At 46.2% G+C, this 20,439-nt stretch overlaps 1 long non-coding RNA gene across 1 annotated transcript; it reads right to left on the bottom strand.

Moving 5' to 3' along the window:
• Positions 1-10,416: 10,416 nt before the first annotated feature.
• On the bottom strand, positions 10,417-12,273 carry LOC123150568 (uncharacterized). Its single transcript, XR_006475196.1, has 3 exons — positions 11,637-12,273; positions 11,346-11,401; positions 10,417-11,168 (listed from the first exon to the last, which is right to left on the bottom strand). It is a non-coding gene; the product is annotated as an uncharacterized lncRNA (long non-coding RNA).
• Between the last annotated feature and the right edge of the window lie 8,166 nt (positions 12,274-20,439).

The following is a 20,439-nucleotide window of genomic DNA, read 5'->3' as shown; positions in this document are numbered from 1 at the left end:
GGAGGGAGGGGGAGGAGTATATATAGGGGCGAGGTGGCAGGGAGGCGAGCGGATGGATGGATAGCAGCCATGGTTGGTGCCGTGCCCTCGCCCGCGCGTGGTGGTGGGCCGGAGGTGGCGGAGCAAGAAGGGTCACGTACGTACCGGGCGGGCGGGGGTGGGCCGCGGCGCCCGTGGGCTTGCCGGGCGGGCCTGGGCCCGGCCGCACCACCTGTCTCGCCGTGGTTTCACCGTACCGTACGTGAACCAGCGGTGGTGGTGGACTCGAGTAGACTAGTGGTGGTGAATCTAATGGTGGTCCGGATCTGGTGCTGGGTGGGTGCTGCAGTGCACCAATAACCACTGCTCATCTCATCCAGGGACCTCTCCTCTCCTCTCCTCTCACGCAGTGGCGTAGCTAGGGGGTGGCCAGGATGGTCCATGGACCACCCTGGAATTTCTCCATAGTTTGTATATAGTGTAGTAAAAAAAATATTTTTTTGAAAATAAATAAACTTATTAAATATTTCTATTGATGGATCACCCTGATTTATTGGACTGGCTACGCCACTGCTCTCACGTGTGTGTGTTCGTGCAGGAGTTTATAGCGGGCTGGTGATGCTTCACGTACGTAAGTTCAGATTCTACATGCTGCTCGAATCGTTGCAGTATATATCAAAGCAGAGCCACACTTCAAGCCAAGTGCGCCTTGACATGCATCAAGTCAGATGTATAATTCTGTTCAGAGAACAACAAGGGGCGAGCGATATTGGTGTCACGACGAGCGGCGCGAATCCTCCTACGTAAGTCAGGCAACTTAGCAGCCAAGTGTTCTAGCCACTATTTCAGATGACACTTTATCTAGGTCGGTCTATGGTCATTTAGATGCCAAGATTAAGGCACTTCTGGTTGATAGGTGGTTTGTTTATCTGAAAATTAGTAGAGATCAATACAGGGTAGCACATTTTTTGGCACATCATAGCCGTACCGAGTGTGTTGTACTGCGGTATGGTTGAGTTCGAGTCCGCCGTGCTGTGAGGAGCAGCTGGCTCACGATTGTAACCATGATTTTATGGAGTAAAACTCTCCTTCACCCCACAAAGAAAAAAAAACTTAGCAGCCGGTGACATGTGGGGCCTGACTTATAGGCTAGAGAACCTCAAGGAGCGACCAGTGCATGCATGCATGCATGGATGGATGGATCATGGATGATGAACTGCGTGATTCAGAGTATGCATGACAGGGCACCATGTGTGCACAAAGTCAATGCTAGAACACCTGTTCAAAATACAAGGTCAAGGCTAGCTGCCAGAACTTAATAGGACCTGATCATCTCCAAGTGGGGAGGCAGGAAATGAGAGAGCAGCTTGAGCGGCGGGGAAGGAAAGGAGCCGGCCAGCCAGGGTTGACATCTTCTGCAGTAGAAAGCGTGGCGTGAAACCTCCACTCAAAGTGCATCCTTTTACTTTACAGACGTACAAAAACACAAAAGAAGAGGAGAGAACAGGCAGGCAAAGATACAGGTAGACGGGGAGCCGTGGAGTGGTGGAGAGAACACGGCTTTCAATGCCCGGGCCGGACCAGCCAGTGTCGCTAGCTACAGTGGCGGCTGCTGCTGCAGACAGGATCGATCATGGCCATATCTCCCTGCCCTGCAAACGTATCTCCCCCACTGTACGGACGCCGCCCAGCGCCAGTTGATCCATCCATCCATCCATCCATAAAATTAACGACTTTGCGTTATCGTGTACTGGGAATGACTAACACCAGGACCAGGAGCGGTGCCGGATTCTCGTGTCACAGAAGACAGATGATGATCCTGCGCTGTGTTTCTGATACATCATCTGTTCCTAAATAATAAACGTTTTGACAGTTTACAAATTCATAAACAGGGCCATTCCCTCTGTCCCATAATATAAAAGCGTTTTTGACACTATGTTTTAATTCATTGACCTTGATCATAAGTGTGCCGCACAAACAAATTCACACGCCATGTGTTAGTGGCTAGTGGTTGCATCTTCCGATGATAGGTGGCTCCCTGCTTGAAGGATGGCCACCCCTTTCAGTTTCAGCTAGCTTGGGAGCCTTTGGAGTGGAGTGGACCATCTTTTCTTTTTTTTGAAACGGAGGTGGACCATCTTTTTCAAAGATGACGCACTGATGATAACTGGCACACCGGTGCGCTATGTGTGGAGAAGAGCAAAAAATCTTGGCCTACAAGCTTAGCCTCCACAGTAAAGATTTGACTCCGTGATATTTTTGTTGCGTTTGCCTACAAGCTCTAGCAAAGCCACATAGAAAGAATAGATGAATATCATCTTCTGGCTGAGCACATCTGCAGCAGTTTTGAGAGATGTGAATGGAAAAACGAGCGACACGGTAGATCTTATGAACCTGTTAGAATGGCTGTGCGGCGTTGAAGGCGAGAGGCTATATCTGTTCTGCAGTAGACGAGATATCCCAAATACTATATATCGCTTGTTGTGAGTGTTGAGCTAATCGCCCACTAAGACTAGAGAAGATGGGTCGCGACGTTCCCTATTTGGCGCCTGCTACGGTTACCGGTGATAGTTCTTTTCCGCAACTATTTATCGCATTAAGCGATCGCTGCGGGATGTCTCGCTAAAGCTTTTCGAGTTAATAAAGTACTGAATATGCATATGAATGCACTAGTAAAAAAAAGTTCTGCAAATGGTATGTGGGGGCCATGGCCCCCACCACCCCACCCCTAGATCCGCCACTGCCGAGCTGTGAATCTAACAAAAAAAACGAGCGTTGGGGTCTCTAGAGTTGCTGCAGATCGAGGGGCTTTGGGGGGATGGTCGCAACGGGGAAACCAATCCACGGTGGGGGAGGTTCACGGGAGGGGGTGCGGCGGGACGGTGTCCGACCACTACAGAAAAAAGACACTTTCGAGAAATTATGGAACTTTTACTGTCATGAATGTGACACTTCTATGATGATAATTGTGATCAAAACACGTGTCATCATAGATGTGATGGGCTCCTACTTCTATGACAGAAAATTGGCTTTTCATCCCGGGGAGGGGGGGGGGGGGGCTGGGCTCTCTGGAGTTGTTGCAGATCGATGGGCTTTGGGGGGTTGGCTGCGACGACGGCAATCAACACATGGTAGGAGGGTAGTGCCGCGAGGCGGTGTGCAACAGTGCCGGCCGGTAGGGGAGGGGTGGAGGCAGGCGAATGGGACAGGTAGGCCAGCGGTTGCCCGAGGAGGGTTGGATCAGATCGTGCCTCGATGAAGATGGTTGGATGAGGAAAGCAGATTGTGAGCAGTTGGGTGCAAATCTAACGAATTTTGAAACGAATCGACTGATAGGCGCTCCCTATTTTTACAGAGATGAAATAATTTTTTGAACTCATTCAATTTTTTATATATTTTAAACTGGTTGCTGAGGTACCGTGCGCCAACGCAATGCTAAGTTGGAGGTCGATCCGACATTCCTTCCTATCCGTTTATCACTTGGGAGCTGCGGAGGCTCATCGCCGCTGATTCAATTTTTTTTCGAAACGGAGGCAAAAGATTTGCCTCATCCATTAATTAAGCAGAAGAGAGTTGCCCGGTTAATAAACAGAAAACCGGGCAAAAACCATCACAAACCGCTGAGCGGCACTCACTAATACACCACACACACCTCACATAGAGGGTCTCGTCAACATCACACACCGGTGTCATCGTCATCACTTCTCTCCAACAGGCATCATCGCCCTCCCTAATCTCCGAGCAAGCGACTCCGACTTCTCCGAGCCGCTGATTCAATTGCAAGTACGCACAATTGGCTCCACGCTTTGTGTTTTTTGTTTATTACAAGACCCGCATTATGCAACGCACTGGACTGGATGATCCTTGTTTATGGAAACATCTTTTCTTTTAACTAATCGGTAAATTAAGACGAGTGAGTACTCTGTTAGCACGTGGATGTACAGCTTTCCATTCGCTCCCAGACCTCTTTATAAGTGATTCTAAGAAGTACTACCTGTGTAGCAACAAGAACACGCGCAAGATTGTTTGATTGAACCATATGCAAAACATAAAACAGTTTCGCGAGGTTTGGAATTACTGAAAAATTCCTATAAAGTATACTGCAAACAAGTCCATGAAAAGGATCAAACAACCTCACTCATATAACTTTTCAAAGACTAGAGTCTCCCCCCAAAAAATGAAAATCATTTTGAATTGGAGTGACCCTTAAAGTGGACCTTGATAAAAACCTGACATGTGGCACGAGCACATGGCAACTCCGAAAGTTTTTGATGACAAGTTTAGTTACACGAGGATGTCAACTTTAGTTTTCAAAAATGACAAATTTTGTGCTCCAGTTTATTTGTTTTACACAAACTTGCAGTGTGCTGCTGGAATTTGCCATCCTTTCGTGACTGGAATTGCCATCGAAAAACGTCGGGACTAGAGTGTCACACACCCGATGTGTGGCACTTATCATTTGAGATAATATATTATATTCAAATTAACTTTGTCATGCTAATTAAAGAAAGCTCTAGGTTGAGTTTGCACCGAAACTTTTCGCCTTTCAAAATTACTGTACTGCAAGCAGATCGATACACACTTACAGAGCTTTGCATCCCCACTGACACGATACCTGGGGGTTAAACGTAGGGCCCAACTAATGCGTGAAGATCGACAAGGCCGCGATTTAATAAATACTGCCAGCCCACTGCCGCCCAGCCAAGTTGGTTCTGGTTCAGGTCCATTTGAGGATATTTCCCGGGACGATGTATGTGGTCAGCACTGGTCGATCAGGAGGAGCAGAGCGCCGGCCTCCCATCATCCCATGCGTTCGCTCGTGTCCTGCATTTGTTCAGCAGGGCTGCATGGGCGCTCGACCTAGTGGCAGCATAATGTTGGCACTTATCGCAAATGGAGCCGGCAAAGTATGGACGACTCCGTAGTAATGTCAACTCAAGCCTGCATGCGTGAACTATGCCCTGATCCTCTGCATTTTTATTCTATGATGACAAGAGCTGGCTGCAGGCCCATTAGTCCAGCTTTCTGCACTAATTGACAACCTAACCGGAGCTGGATCATATCCTTGTGCACACGTCACACGCATGGGTAACTAACCTTGGGTCGTCTAAGCTTGAGAGTAAACAAAGGCGCGCGCGAATGAGCGACTGCCGATCATCATGTAACGTTTGCGAAACTACCTGTGGTTGAATGGTTAGAAAGACAGTGGTGTCTCAGCTGCTTGCATTTTTCTAAATTTATTTCAGGATTGTCGGCGATGCGGAAAAAAAATCTTAAAATGATATGCCGACTCAGTCTCTTGAAACTGCTTATAGGATAGGATGTGCGTGTGCGCGTTTATAAAGATGGGTCTATGCACGTAACGTTGAGCACAGTGCGTCCTTGCATGCACGGTCGTCCGGGTCATGCCCAAATCAGGACCAGCAAAGCAAAGGTTCCAGACAAGCGGATTCAGACCTACTGACCTACACGTACCAGCATAGCAGGGCTCGAACAAGAGAACGGTACTCCATCAACTGTACCCTGTACTAAGGGTCGTGCATGTAACAAACAAGAAGAGCGAAGAGTCGTGCACGTACACACTGTACAGACACACGCGCGCATGCATGCAGGCACACACCTAACTAACTTATGCGAACGTCCTTCCGGTCTCCCTAGGGACGCTGGCGTCGACGACGATACATGCAACATGCCATGCAATGCATGCGTGCACTGCACAGAGAGAGAGAGAGAGAGAGAGAGACAGAGAGAGAGAGAGAGAGAGACAGAGAGAGAGAGAGAGAGAGAGAGAGAGAGCCCGCTCCGTCGACTCGCTTTCAGCGTAAATGCTGTCTAGATTGGATTCGATACGATGGATGTTGAGATGGATTACCAGCTGCATGCATGCAGGTAGAAAGCAAGAAAGAACAGAGAGTTCGGCCAGACAAAGCAGGCACGAATGGCTTGAAGGTTAGGCTGTCACCGGTACGTACCGCGCATTGTCTGCGGCGGACAGCGAGCGGGGCGCCGCCGTCGCCGTCGTCGCCAAAGGCGGTCCGGGACGACGGCGACCCGCGGCTAGCTCCGGGGAATCGACTGAACGTGCATCGTGCATCGTGTCATACTGTCATGGACCGGTCAAATCGATCAAAGAGAAGCGGCCGGTAGAGTTTCAGAGTCTGAGCGACCGAGCCTGCATGCATGCATCCATGCATGCGGAGTGAGCACGTCCGTCCGTCCGTCCGTCGCGCGACCGATGGTGGCCGCGGCCCTTGAGGGCGGCGGGTGAGGGCGACGGCGGCCGGCCGGTCGTATCGCGCGGTGCCGCGGGGCGGGCGATGGACGGCGACGTCTGAGCTTCCACATGGCGAGCCGGCCGGTGGTTCGTTGCGATGTGGTCTCGATCGGCGACGTTGACGGGCCGCCGGGGGAATCCGTCGACGGAAATCATTGCGTTGCGTGTGTCTGTCCCAACGACTCCACCCGTGTGCATGCCCATTGCCGTTGCCGTTGCCATTGCAGCCCATCGCAAGTACACAAGTGTACGTACGTCCTCGATCGCCAGCTCCTGCCATCTAGTGTCATGTTCTACACTTGATTATCGTACGCTCCCATTATTATCATTATTATCCAGTGGTTAATCAAGTGCATTGGTGAAGGAGAGAGCGGATCACGGTCCCTAATCCATGCTTAATTATGGCGATCGGCCAATGATGAACGCCCGCTAATCATGCATGATGGGTTCTACAGGTACCAGCTCGCATTTACACAGCCTCAGCAGTGTGGTTTGAGAGCCAAGTGTCAAGGTCGACATGGCTGGCCGGCGCAATTTCGAGAACGGGATCGCTGAATCTCACTCGACTAAGATTTAACCAAGTCTCAGTCGATGCTATATCCATGAGACCTTACGCAAAGATCGGTGTAAAATTTTCTTTTTAGTTTTTTTTTCTTTCTTACATGTTTTGTCATCTGATTTAGAATTGGTTAAGTCTCAGTCGACTGAGACCTAGCTACACTCGAGAACGGAAAATCAGTAGATGAATCCGAGGGAGCTATCGCGGTGGCTGGTACGTGCACGGGCGGAGCTCCAGTTCGGCCAGCTGCGTCGGATCTATATATATTCGTGAAAGGGAAGGGCCTATGATTGAGGAAATGGGAGGGGGACAGGGAGAGATCTTGCGAAGGCTCCTCCTCCTCCCCTGGTCCTTGCCAACAGCCTGTAATATAAGAGCTAGCTAGCTGGACCATCACCAGTAGATCGACCGGCCGGACGATCAAGTTGTGTGTGGTAGCTGAGATAACACAGGAGCATGCACGCATGCAAGGGTTCGTTCGACAGTCCCACGGGAGCGTAGGGCACGCCTATCCGAATCATAGCCCGGTGGTTGGCGCCTGTATGAAGATTCATCAAGCATCGCCATTAAGGCCTTGTACAATGAAAGGTGCTTAGAGAGATGCTTAGAAAAATAAATCGGATTTTTTTGAAGCACCGGTGTCTATTTCTACAGGAGACACACTTAGTTAAGCGTCTATCCTGTACAAATAAGCATCAGTGCTTAAGAAAAGCCTGGTTTATTTTTCTAAACACCTCCCCTAAGCACCTCCCATTGTACAAGGCCTAACCGGTCCCTGCTGCGGTCTGTGATATTGCGACTGCTAATTAAGGGCATCTTCTAGTAAAATGGACGCCCCATTTGTCCGTGAACACGTCCGAATGTGTCCGTGGATAGCCGGGCGAACGACGGGCATCCTACCCCGGCCCTCAGTTTCTCCTTAAAATGCAGCATCTTCGATATAGTAGATGTTCAACATGACATTCCACATATAAGATAGATACAGTAAACTAAAACCAATCGTTATCATCATGACTACTTGAGCGATGAAAAACACGTCCTCCTCGGACATATTAATTGGATAGGGCACACTCGGAGGCGGCTGGTGCGGCGACAACTTCCTCTGCGGCATTCGAGTGGGCGTCGTAACGGTACCCTAGCCTAGCCCAACACCAGCCCAACAAGGGAAGTATGTGAGAGAGGCCCTGGACGCAAATGCTATATATCGCCTCTTGCAAGACGAACATTGCTCTCGCCTCTTGCGTTTTGACACAGGTCGTAACTCACTAGCAAATCGAGTGGATCTAGCGTCGTAGTTTTGAAGAATCATCCTTTTTTTATGTGTTTTCATCGACTCTGGCTTTCTTTTGGTTTTTAGTTTTTAGTTTTATTTTCCTGTTTTTTAATTTCTTGCATTTTTTCCATTTTATTATTTTTAAATAGACATTAAGATTTTTGTAGTTACACGTCAACCATTTTTAAACACATGTAAAACCTTTTTATAAATACATGTTTGCACATTTTTTAAATATTGGTGAACATGTGTTATATGTCATGAACATTTTTTTTCAAATGTTTTACGTCCAATCTTTTTACATTTGCTTAACATTTTTTTGAAATTGTCAAGAGCAACTTTTAAAGTTTGATTTTTTAAAAGCTACAAACATATATTTTGAATGGTAAATGTCATGAAATTTTTTAACTACAATATAACCAATTTTTGAAATGTATGATAAAAATTTCTGAATACATGGCAAACACTTTTTAATGCGCCATGATCATTTTTGAACTACATCATTACCAAAATTTAAATGGAAGATAAACATTTTTTAATACACTATGAGTAATTTTAAATACACTATGAACATATATTAATGGATAATAATTATTTTAATATGATGTGAATATGTTTTTACTGAAAAGTATACATTTGGTAAGCCCAGCCCAAGAAATATCGATCAAGCCAGCCCATACATTCATGCTCATGCCCAGGCAATGATTGCTCGCACAACCACGCCAACATTTCCTATTCTGCGTTGCAATCGGGCGCATCCCCCCTACCCCCCCCCCCCCCCCCCCTCCCCCCAAGAAATATCGATCAAGCCAGCCCATACATTCATGCTCATGCCCAGGCAATGATTGCTCGCACAACCACGCCAACATTTCCTATTCTGCGTTGCAATCGGGCGCATCCCCCCTACCCCCCCCCCCCCCCCCCCCCCCCCCCCGTCTTGTTGTACTCAATGCATAGCTTGAGCATGTAACAGTTTGATATCATGCAATAGTTATTGTCTCCTTTTCTTAATTTCACTACTGGTATTTGCACCCCAACCTCTTAGAAATTGCCTCAGGAACCTTACTCTACCTAGCCAATCATCTAGTGTATTCTGAAGCCAGGCTTGTTCCAGCCACTTAGCAATGACCAGCTCCTTGAAACCTGCAACCATCAGCAAAGCTTCCTCAAATCTTAATATTCTAGGCAGGCTCATTTACATTTTCTTTATTTTTCCTTTTTTATTAAACTTCAAGAAACAAGTGGGGGCCGGAGTCGAATTCCAGAGCTCTTCCTTCAATTCGAACCACAATAACCAACTAGCCACCTCAATAGGTGTGCCCGTTTACTTCTTTTTTTCTCTTCTTCCTACTGTTTGCGCCTTCGCTATTCATGTATTTATTTTTTGTTTCATTTTCTTGTTCTTCTTTTTTTGCTTCTTTTAAAATTCGTTAACCTTTTCGAATTAATGAATAATTTCTATAAAATTCACAAACTTTTTTCAAATTCGATGACTCAATGAATGTTTTTCAAATTTGTGAACTTTTTTTTTCAAATTCGATTATGTTTTTTCAAAATTGATGAACTTTTTTATATTTTGATGACTTTTTTACAAAATTGATGAACATTTTTTAAAATTTGATGAACCTTTTCAATTCCGTGATTTTGTTTTCAAACCCATGATCATTTTTGTGAACTATTTTCTTAAATTAGTGAATTCATGAACCTTTTTCTAGTTCATGAACTTTTTTTGCATTGGCCAACATTTTTATGCATGTTCGTGAACTTTCAAAATGTGTTCACATTAAAAAAAATCATGTTTCAATAATGTTTTAAAATAATTAAAAATCTAAGCGAGGCACTGGACAATAAATAGCGCGGCTACGCTGGTTCTTTTATAATCCGCGTACAGTTAGTCACTAGCATGCAGTAGGTGTGGTGGTTAGCCAAACTCGAAGACTAGTGTAGTGTTGCGACGGCCTCCGTTGCCAGGTGGCAGCCAGGGAGGCCCCTCCGCGGTTCCACGCCGACTGCAGCGAGCGCGGGGAATTCCGGCGGACAAGTAGATGAAACTAGATGATACCCCGCACGTTGCTGCGGGAACACATGCTAAAATCATGAGATAAATGCGTGAAACGTTAGTTGAAAAACTATAGATTAGAAGTCCACATGAATAAGAAGAACAATACAACTTGTGTCCAAGCACACATGATTAATAGTATAAAGATAAATATGCTCTTGCGTCATTTATAAACGATGTTGTTTCCCATAGAAATATGGACAATTAATGAAAAATTGTATTAAATGGGAATAACCTAATATCACACATAACGTAAGGTGATATAAACAGCATAACTTTAAAATGTTACATCTTATCTCAAGTACATAAATGTACTATATGGCACACAAATGAGAGTCAACAATAGGCAGAGGCATTACATATAAGGTGGTTGAAGTCTTGGAGATAGTAATTTTCCTTTCAGATGGTATTGCGTACATTATGCTTTTTTGCGAAGGTATTTATCTCATCCTCTTAAGATATTTCAACGGAGTTGAGCTGATCAACTCTTCAGTAATCTATTATTTCATGTATACCTTTGTATTATCAGTAGCACTCTTCCTGCAAAAGAGTTGAAGACCAAAATCTTGCTGCTATGGGTCGAAAAGAGTGTCTTCTAAGAATTCAAGTGTACTAATCCCCCAAAACGCTACTGACATAATTACCTTGTACCAAACATATGTTCAGATCTTAAATGCACCAACTATAGTTCTCAATATAAAAGTGTCCCGGGCAGGTAGGCAAAGAAAGTCAGCCAGAAAATTACATAAACTTTTTTGATTGGGCCTCAAATAAATGGAAAAGTCAATGACAAATCCAAAAGACATGAGGTTCAGTCTCATTGAAACAAATCTGAAACATGAGGTTCAGTCTCATTGATAGTGTTCTATAAAAATTCCATGAGAGAGAGGTGGGGGTGTAGCTTGCCTCGGAGTGAAGCTAAACATGATAGGAAATCCATGGCGTTGCTATAAAGAAATATATTTGATATGCCGATGGGAATATGACAGTCCACGTCCAATAAGTAGATGCATTGGCAATGCTCCTGCCATTTCCATAAGAAAAAACAGGATTAATACATATTCTACCCTAAACTATAATTAGATACTGATGAAAAAACATTGAGTAAATCTGAATCACCTGCGAACATATCGTGCAATAGACCAAGAAAAAGGGAGTCATGCCTATAGGTCAATAAATGAAAAATAGGGATGCGACTTACAATATTGCATCATTCTCCTTGTCTTCCTCTCATCATTTGCAAAGGTTGAACAACACCTGGAAAATAAAAAGCAAAAGGCCGAGTTTAGTAGTGAGGCCAACTGTGGTGTACCTGGTCTTTGAAGTTGTATTGGGTCTGCTGAGATTGGATATTCACTTGTATGAATAAAACTAAAACAATATAACGAAGGAAGAGACCAATTAGCACGTTATGCTCATTTCCCATCATATGCTGACATGTAAATCATGGCGTGGAACCCAAATCTAAACTAAAAGGTAAGGTGGGACTCACCAGTCATCCGGATGACTTCAAAGGATGATGTTGCTGGCGGTGGAGAAGTTCCTAATGGTATCCATCAGGGTAAGCCAACTGCAGCTAAAACTTCGAATCATGTCCTTAGGCACAGTTGCGTGAAGGCAAGGGCGGCCGGCACAGGGAGGGCCCGAAGCAGAGGAGGGTCGAGCGCACATACTCAATCCGCTGCCTGGGGATGGCCGCATCAGGTGCATCCGAGGCCGCCTGTGCGAGCAGGAATCAGTTGCGCGGTGATGGCTTGCAGGGCCGTGGCGGAATGATTGCATCAGGCAACTCCAGCTCTTGCCGGCGTTGATGGAGGCAGCGAGGAGGCGGGGGTAGGCCAGTGACCCATCCCGATGGAACCCGGGCTGCGCCGAGATGGCCGTCTCTGATTCGTCCGAGGCCGCCGGTGCGAGGATGACCCAGACTCCCAGAGTAGAGCCACGACGTGAGGGCGCTCCCCCACTCTCACCACCTGCGTGCTAGTCCACCGGCGCGAGGAGGGCTCGGAGAACAGCAAGGTCGTGATGGAGCTCCTCCGGCTCTAACCACTGGCATGGGGAAAGATTTGGGGGAAGATTGGGAGGGGAGGAGGCGATAGACACGACCTGGAGATTTTTTTTCTCTGTTAGATATAGGAGTAGTAGATAAGGTTGGGCTGTGGTGGTGCTTCGGTTTGTAATTAGTGAAAACATGCTGAAAACTGAACCATTAATGGGAAATGAAGGCTAGTACTCCACCGGAAGTAGTATCGCGTGTGCGTTTTAGTAGGTAGCTGGAAGGCTGAAGATCCGTCCCTTCGGTGACCAGGGGAAAGACAACACAAGATTTGTAATTGGTTGGTATCTGATGACATGGCATGCTTTGTTGGACCCTTTACATGTTAAGAGAATACCTTATAGTAGGGAGCAACTTCTTAAGAATGTAGATGAGACTATGAGAGGACACGTGCTTTGAACTGGACATGGTAGCCAATTTAGTTCCTGTACGCTAGTTTTGTTCTGTAGTCTGTCTCATTTTTTAGCAAGTTTAATTATTGTAAATAAATTGTATGGAAATGTGTGAATTGGAGGCCGTCAGGAGCTAGCTAGTTGTACTTATAGTTGGTGTGAATTGTATGAAAATTGGCCGTATGATCAAACATGTTACTACTTATTAATTCTGGTCTTGAATTTTTTTCATGTCAATTTGAGCACGAGTTATACAGATCTTGTGTTTAAAATTTTAAATCGACAATACCAAAGTTTTAGTTCAAAATTTGATGTTTTTTTAAAACATTAAATAATACATGTTTTCCAGTAATCTAATAATTGTTTAGTTTATTTGGACAAAAGAGTTAAATATAATGGCTTTTTCTTTTTCAGAAGACCGTTTAATTTTTTCTTCGTTGGCTATTAACCCATTCTCCATTTTCTTTCTGGATTCGCCATTGCCCTTGCCCCTCGTCACCTCTGGCATCTTGCACGGTGGTGTTAAGCTCATTATGCCCCAGCCGATGGACTGTCTTCGCGCCACAGAATGCCAAATCATGGAGCAACTCGCAAGGACATGGCGCACTCCGTCTCCTGTAGTGATCGCTGTTGCTGGGCGCCAACAGGAAATCTCATCTCAACATACTACATACACTATGCTTGCTGCACAGGCAGCCCTGATACCTCGACAACGTCAACTTGTATCAAGATCGGTGCGCTACTTTTGGTCTCTATGAAAGGTCGCGGCAGTGACAACTTGTATCAACATCATGCCTTCAGATATGTAACACTTATCTCATTCAGGTTTACCCATTTTCTTGTTTGCTCTCTCTTATACGACCGCGAGTATGGCGGCTCTTGTTTTCCTATCGTCAGGAAGAACCACTCTTCGAAGTTGTTTAGCTTTTCTTATTTATACTAAACTTTAATATTTGTAAATAAATCATTTTTCAAACCGTAATCATAGCTAATAAATTATGATAAATTTAAATTGTATTATGTGACAAAAGTTATTTTTTCCCTATACATTACATCCTTAGAGGCATGTTTAAAACAAAAATCCTCTTAAATGTGAGAAAATCACTTATGTTTACAAATGATTTTGTGGTACTTGTGTGAATATAGTATGTATGGAACTGTGTGCACTTAAATATCTTAATAGAGATGTGTAAAGTGGATGGTTATGATAAAATATCTTCATGGAAGTCTTTATAATTCGATATACACTACTCCCTCTGAGCCGGTGCATTACTCATCTTAGGTTGTGCACTACGAAGGTGTAGAGGAAAACGAAAAAACTTAATGCTTATTGGCTTCCATTGCATGCAATAAATTGACCACTGCATGCCGTGTTAGGTAGTCTCAAGTCATTGAAAGTATACATGCTCATCCTTTGTGTATGCCTTCATCCAAATGCTTTACCTCTTCTTCCTTGGTGCATTGGCTTGGTGAGTGAGCTTGTCGGCAAACAAAGACTTCCCCTCGATGTCCACTTCATTTTCTTCCTCTTGGTCGTAGTCGTCCGAGAACTCGTGGCCTTGTGTGAAGGTGCCGGCCATGCCCGCTTGGCCTTGCGTGAAGGTTCCATCCATGCCAACTTGGCCTTGCGTGAAGGTGTCGGCCATGCCCTCCTGGCCACGCCGCCATCGAAAATGATGTTCTGCATGATGAAACGATTGGCCGGGTCATCATTCGTCAACGCCGGCGTTGCGTCGAACAGTTGGTGGGCATCGGGACGGTTGCCGACTGGGATCTCACGTGGCCGTTTCCTTTGCCCCCGGTGGATGACCCACCGGCCACAGGTGTGGCGTTGAGGTCGATGGGCATGGGCGCGGGTGTGGCCGGCGTGAGCACACTCCCTTCCGGCGATCAGTCCGCGAGATAGGTGGAGAAGCAGGTGCCTTCGGTTGGGGATGGAAGCCGGACGTTTGTGGCGTGGTGGACATGCGCGGGGACTCTACCCCTGGCGGACGGATTGCCGACGAGCCCGTGCTGGCCTCGGCCATGGCGGCAGCGACGAGCCTGTGCTGACCCTAGCCATTGTTGAACCCTAGCATGAGTAGGGCCTACTGCATCGCCTTGGCGATGAGGGCCTGATTGTCCGCGATGCTGGCCTCCTGTTGGGCAGCGGCGATGAGGGCGGTGGCGTTGGCGGCTTCAAGCCTGCCAGCCTGCACCTTCTTCTGGCCAGCCCTCTTGGCCGACTGTACAGTACAGCGTGCTGAGCCAGCATCTGCTCCTGCTTCGGTTGGGTCGCCCTTTTGTGGACGGCGCGGGGCTTGTCAACGGTTGAAGCGAGGCCGACGGGGCGGCGGGTTTTGGCGCGTATGCCATGGCAAGCGGGCGGGAGGGTTTTTGGGGAAAGGGTGGAAATGAGGTGGATGTGCCACTGTGTGGCGGACCATGGAAGGGCAAGAGCGGGCGTTGCTTGGGTCGGCACCATGACGCTGCGACGCAAACTCAGGCCAAATTTGGACCTGAAATGGGTCGCAGGCAACAAAAAATGAACACTCATCCGTTTGCGTCGGCACGTTGGGCTGCTATATGTGTCCGTCTCAACCCAAACGAACATGCGTGAACAAAATGTATTGCCGTGTTGGAGTTGCCTCCTTTAGGGCCTAGGTTTTCACTAGGAGCTTGAGAATGGATACTTAAGAAATACCATCATGAGAGTCAATCGTATTTTTTCGCCATCACTTTTTTTTCACGATCCTAGCAAATACATGTACTGAGCTAGAAAACACAACCTTTACCTCAAGCGGTCGTCCGTAGATTGAGGAAACGTAACTGCATAAGCCCACAATCAGCGAGAGAGGATTTTCTAACGGTTTGTACCGGGTAGGCCATATCCGTTGGATGGTGCGAGTACATTAATATCTACTGAATTGATCATAAATTGAAGTACCCAAGTTGATGTTCACTCGGGACAAGTTCATTCGGAAGCAAGAAAACCATAGGTTGCAACGGATATACGAGGCAGATCGTGAGATCTGTTGAAATATGAGATGGACCTAGAGCCCATATGACAATTTCAGATTTGATCTCTAAGGGCCTATGTAGGTGGCATGGCAAGGTGGTGGAAAGTTTAGTCCTACCCGGAAAGTGAAAGGAGAGTTGAAGTGGTTTATAAGGGATTCTCTTTCTCATGCTATTGGAGCTTGAGAAGAGATGAGGCCCTCGCGTACTCCTCCTCCTCCGCTTTGCCGGTCAGGAACGGAGAGTCTTTGACAGGTGGGGCCACGATCTGAGACGTCGGATCGTGGGCCTACCGACTTGGACGTGGGTTCAGCCCACGTCTCTCCACGCGCAGCCGCACATATATATGTGGGGCGTTGCCAACCCTAGCCGCCACGAAACAGAACGCATCTCCGCCTCCACGCCCACGTCGTTCCTCTGCTGCTGCTGCCGCCGGCGACTCCGTCCCGTTCACCGCGTGAGCAGGCCTCCGAAACCCCGCCTCTCTCTTTCTGTTGTAGCAGTACTAGCGTTATGCGTAGATGTTTCTTCTATATGCGTAGTACATGCTCTGTTAAATCGTAATCAGTGTGTTATCAATACTGTCAATGTCATGCTCATGATTTATTCATGGATTAATTTAATCGAAAAACTGCCTAATTTCTTATCAATCCAAAAACCTAATGTGTGTAGGAGTTTTTCGAATTCTGGTTTTGCTGCTGCACTGAAACCGTCGCCGTCTACGGGGACGTACTTTAAGCGTTGGCAGACTAAAACCACCTTATGGCTCACGGCCATGAACGTGTCCTGGGTCGCCGGTGTGACTCCCACAGGAACGATCGCTCCTGATCAGGAGAAGGCGTTCAAGGAGGCCACTGTCGTGTTCCTCGGGGCAGTTCCGAGCGTGATTGGAGATAAGCTGGTTGACGCATATTTGCATGTGCGGTCTGCCAAGGACTTGTGGGAGGCGCTCGAATCTAAGTTCGAGGCTGCCGATGCAGGGAGCGAGATGTATATTATAGAGCAGTTCCATGATTACAAGATGGTTGAAAACCGTCCTGTATTGGAGCAGGCTCATGAGATAATATGCATTGTTAAGGAGCTTGAGCTTCTTAAGTGCGAGTTACCGGGCAAGTTTGTCGCGGGCTGCATAATCGCTAAGCTTCCCAATTCCTGGAGGAACTTTGCCACCACTCTGAAATATCAGAGGCGTGAATTCTCTGTGGAGGATGTCATTGGCCATCTGAGTGTTGAGCAAAATTCAAGGGCAAAGGACTCGCACGGAAAAGGGGTCGAAGGAACTTCTGTGGCCAACATGGTGCATCAGAAGAACTCCAATTCCCACAAGCCCAAGGGAAAGAACGGTGTCCAACAGAGTGCCGACTCTAAGAAGAAGGGTAAGAAGACCTTCAAGAAGAACAAGAAGGATGAGGGCTGCTTTACTTGTGGTTCGCTTCAACATTGGACCAACAAGTGCCCAAACAAGTATAAGAAGCAAGGGCAGGACTCCAAGTCTGTCAATATGATTGTGAGCAACAATGAGAGTGGTGCATCTGGGTACGGTAATTTATTTGCTGTATTTTCAGTTTGGCCGTCCACCGATTGGTGGGTCGACACAGGTGCAGGTGTTCATGTGTGTGCTGACATTTCATTGTTTTCTTCTTACCAGGCCACAGGTCACGGGTCCGTACTGATGGGGAATGGCGCGAGTGCTTCTGTTCTTGGTGTTGGCACGGTCGATCTGAAGTTTACTTCAGGAAGGATCGTGCAGCTGAAGAACGTGCAGCATGTCCCCGCCATCAAGAAGAACCTCGTTAGTGGCTCCCTTTTATGTAGAAAAGGGTTTAAGTTGGTATTTGAGTCTAATAAATTAGTTGTTACGAAATATGGACTATTTATTGGAAAGGGTTATGAATGTGGAGGCATGTTCCGCCTTTCTCTTGCAGATCTATGTAATAAAGTCGTGAACAATATTTATTTGAGTGTTAATGAATCTGAAGTATGGCATTCACGTCTTTGTCACATTAATTTCGGTGTTATGACGCGGCTAGCAAAATCAAATTTAATCCCGAGTTTCACTTTAGCCAAAGGTTCTAAGTGCCATTCGTGTGTGCAATCTAAGCAACCTCGCAAGCCTCACAAGGCAGCAGAGGAGAGACACTTGGCGCCACTGGAACTCATACATTCTGATCTTTGTGAGATGAATGGTGTGTTGACTAAAGGTGGAAAGAAATATTTCATGACTTTGATAGATGATTCCACTAGATATTGCTATGTGTATTTGTTAAATAGTAAAGATGAGGCTCTACACTACTTCAAAATCTATAAGGCAGAAGTTGAGAATCAACTTGAAAAGAAAATTAAACGAGTCCGGTCAGATCGTGGTGGAGAGTACTTCTCGAAAGAGTTTGATGCCTTTTGTGCGGAACACGGCATTATTCACGAGAGGACGCCTCCCTACTCACCCCAGTCAAACATGATTGCCGAGCGGAAAAACCGTACTCTAACTGATTTGGTTAACGCCATGTTAGATACGTCGGGTTTATCCAAGGCGTGGTGGGGGGAGGCTATAATGACATCCTGTCATGTCTTGAATAAAGTTCCGACAAAGGATAACGAGATCACTCCTTACGAGAAGTGGACCAAGAGAAGGACAACACTCTCGTACTTACGTACCTGGGGCTGCTTGGCGAAAGTTAATGTGCCGATCCCCAAAGACTGTGGACTGTGTTAATTTGGGCTACGCTATGAATAGTGTTGGCTATAGATTTCTAGTAGTGAAATCTGAGGTACCTGACATGAAGGTCGGTACAATTATGGAGTCTAAAGATGCTACATTCTTTGAGGACATTTTCCCCATGAGAGATGTACAAAGCACTTCTAGACAGGAATCTGAGGAGACTCCTGAACCTGCCATTCCGATGAAATATTATAATCAAACACATGATGAAAATCTTGAGGAGGATAATGAGGAAACCCTTGGTAGGGGCAAGAGACAAAGGACTGTAAAGACATTTGGTGATGATTTCTTCATATACCTCATGGAGGATAATCTCACTTCTATTTCAGAAGCGTATGCATCTCCAGAAGCTGACTACTGGAAGGATGCGGTCCGTAGCGAGATGGATTCCATCATGGCTAACGGGACTTGGGAGCTTACTGAATGTCCTTATGGTTGCAAACCATTGGGATGCAAGTGGGTGTTTAAGAAGAAGCTTAGGCCCGACGGTACAATAGAAAAGTACAAGGCTAGGCTTGTGGCCAAGGGCTACGCCCAGAAAGAAGAAGAAGATTTCTTCGACACTTATTCACCTATGGCCAGACTGACCACCATTCGAGTATTACTCTCGTTGGCGGCCTCGCATGGTCTTCTCATTCATCAGATGGATGTTAAGACGGCTTTCCTGAACGGAGAGCTAAAGGAGGAAATCTATATGCAACAGCCTGATGGCTTTGTGATGGATGGTTAGGAAGGAAAGGTGTGTAAGTTGGTGAAATCTTTGTATGGCCTGAGACAAGCGCCTAAGCAATGGCATGACAAGTTTAATGAAACGTTGACATCTGTTGGCTTTGTTGTTAATGAGGCCGACAAATGTGTATACTATCGCTATGATGGGGGCGAAGGAGTTATACTGTGTTTGTATGTTGATGACATACTGATATTCGGGACTAATCTCAAGTTGATCGAGGAGGTTAAGTCCTTCCTATCTCAGAACTTTGAGATGAAGGACCTTGGAGTGGCTGATGTTATCTTGAACATCAAGCTATTGAGAGATGATGAGGGTGGGATTACACTTCTGCAATCCCATTATGTTGAGAAGGTGTTGAGTCGTTTTGGATATTCGGACTGCAAACCATCTCAAACACCATATGATTCTAGTGTGCTGATTCGAAAGTCTAAAGGCACAGCTATAGATCAATTGAGATACTCTCAGATTGTTGGTTCACTCCAGTATCTAGCGAGCGCAACGAGGCCTGACATCTCATTTGCTATTAGCAAACTGAGCCGATTTGTTTCCAAACCGGGTGATGTACATTGGCGTGCTCTTGAGAGAGTTATGCGCTATATGAAAGGTACTATGAACTATGGACTTCACTATACCGGATACCCATCGGTACTTGAAGGGTATAGTGATGCGAATTGGATCTCTGAGCTGATGAGATGAAGGCCACAACTGGGTATATATTTACTCTTGGAGGTGGTGCTGTTTCCTGGAAGTCTTGCAAGCAAACGATCTTAACAAGATCGACAATGAAAGCAGAATTAACATCATTAGACACATCGGATGGCGAAGCAGAATGGCTTCGAGATCTGTTGATGGACTTGCCAGTGGTTGAGAAGCCGGTTCCGGCCATCCTTATGAACTGTGACAATCAAACAGTTATTATCAAGGTGAAGAGTTCAAAGGACAACATGAAGTCCAACAAACACATAAGAATGAGATTGAAAGCTGTCAGAAAATTGAGGAACTCCGGAGTGATAGCGTTGGATTATATTCAAACGGCTAAGAATCTGGCAGATCCCTTTACTAAAGGGCTATCACGTGTTGTGATAGATAACGCATCAAGGGAGATGGGTATGAGACCCACATGAGTTGCCATGGTAGTAACCCAACCTATGTGATCGGAGATCCCGTGAAGTAGGACCTGGGAAAACAAGCCAGTGGTGAACTGAGGAGAGTAACTTTACTAACCCACTCCGTTTGAGATGCAATACTCTCGGAAACTGTATGGAAGGATGACTACTGTCTTAATGTGTTCCAAGGCTTATATGCATAAGCAAGATGCTATCCTACAGAGCGATCTTTGGAGGAACACACCTATGTGAGCCCGATTGCTGGTCACAGTCTATGAGATTGGGATGATCTCTA

The sequence above is a fragment of the Triticum aestivum genome, chromosome 7A (genome assembly GCF_018294505.1).
Source record: "Triticum aestivum cultivar Chinese Spring chromosome 7A, IWGSC CS RefSeq v2.1, whole genome shotgun sequence".
Taxonomy (NCBI): domain Eukaryota; kingdom Viridiplantae; phylum Streptophyta; class Magnoliopsida; order Poales; family Poaceae; genus Triticum; species Triticum aestivum.
This window is presented reverse-complemented; position numbering and strand designations above follow the sequence as displayed.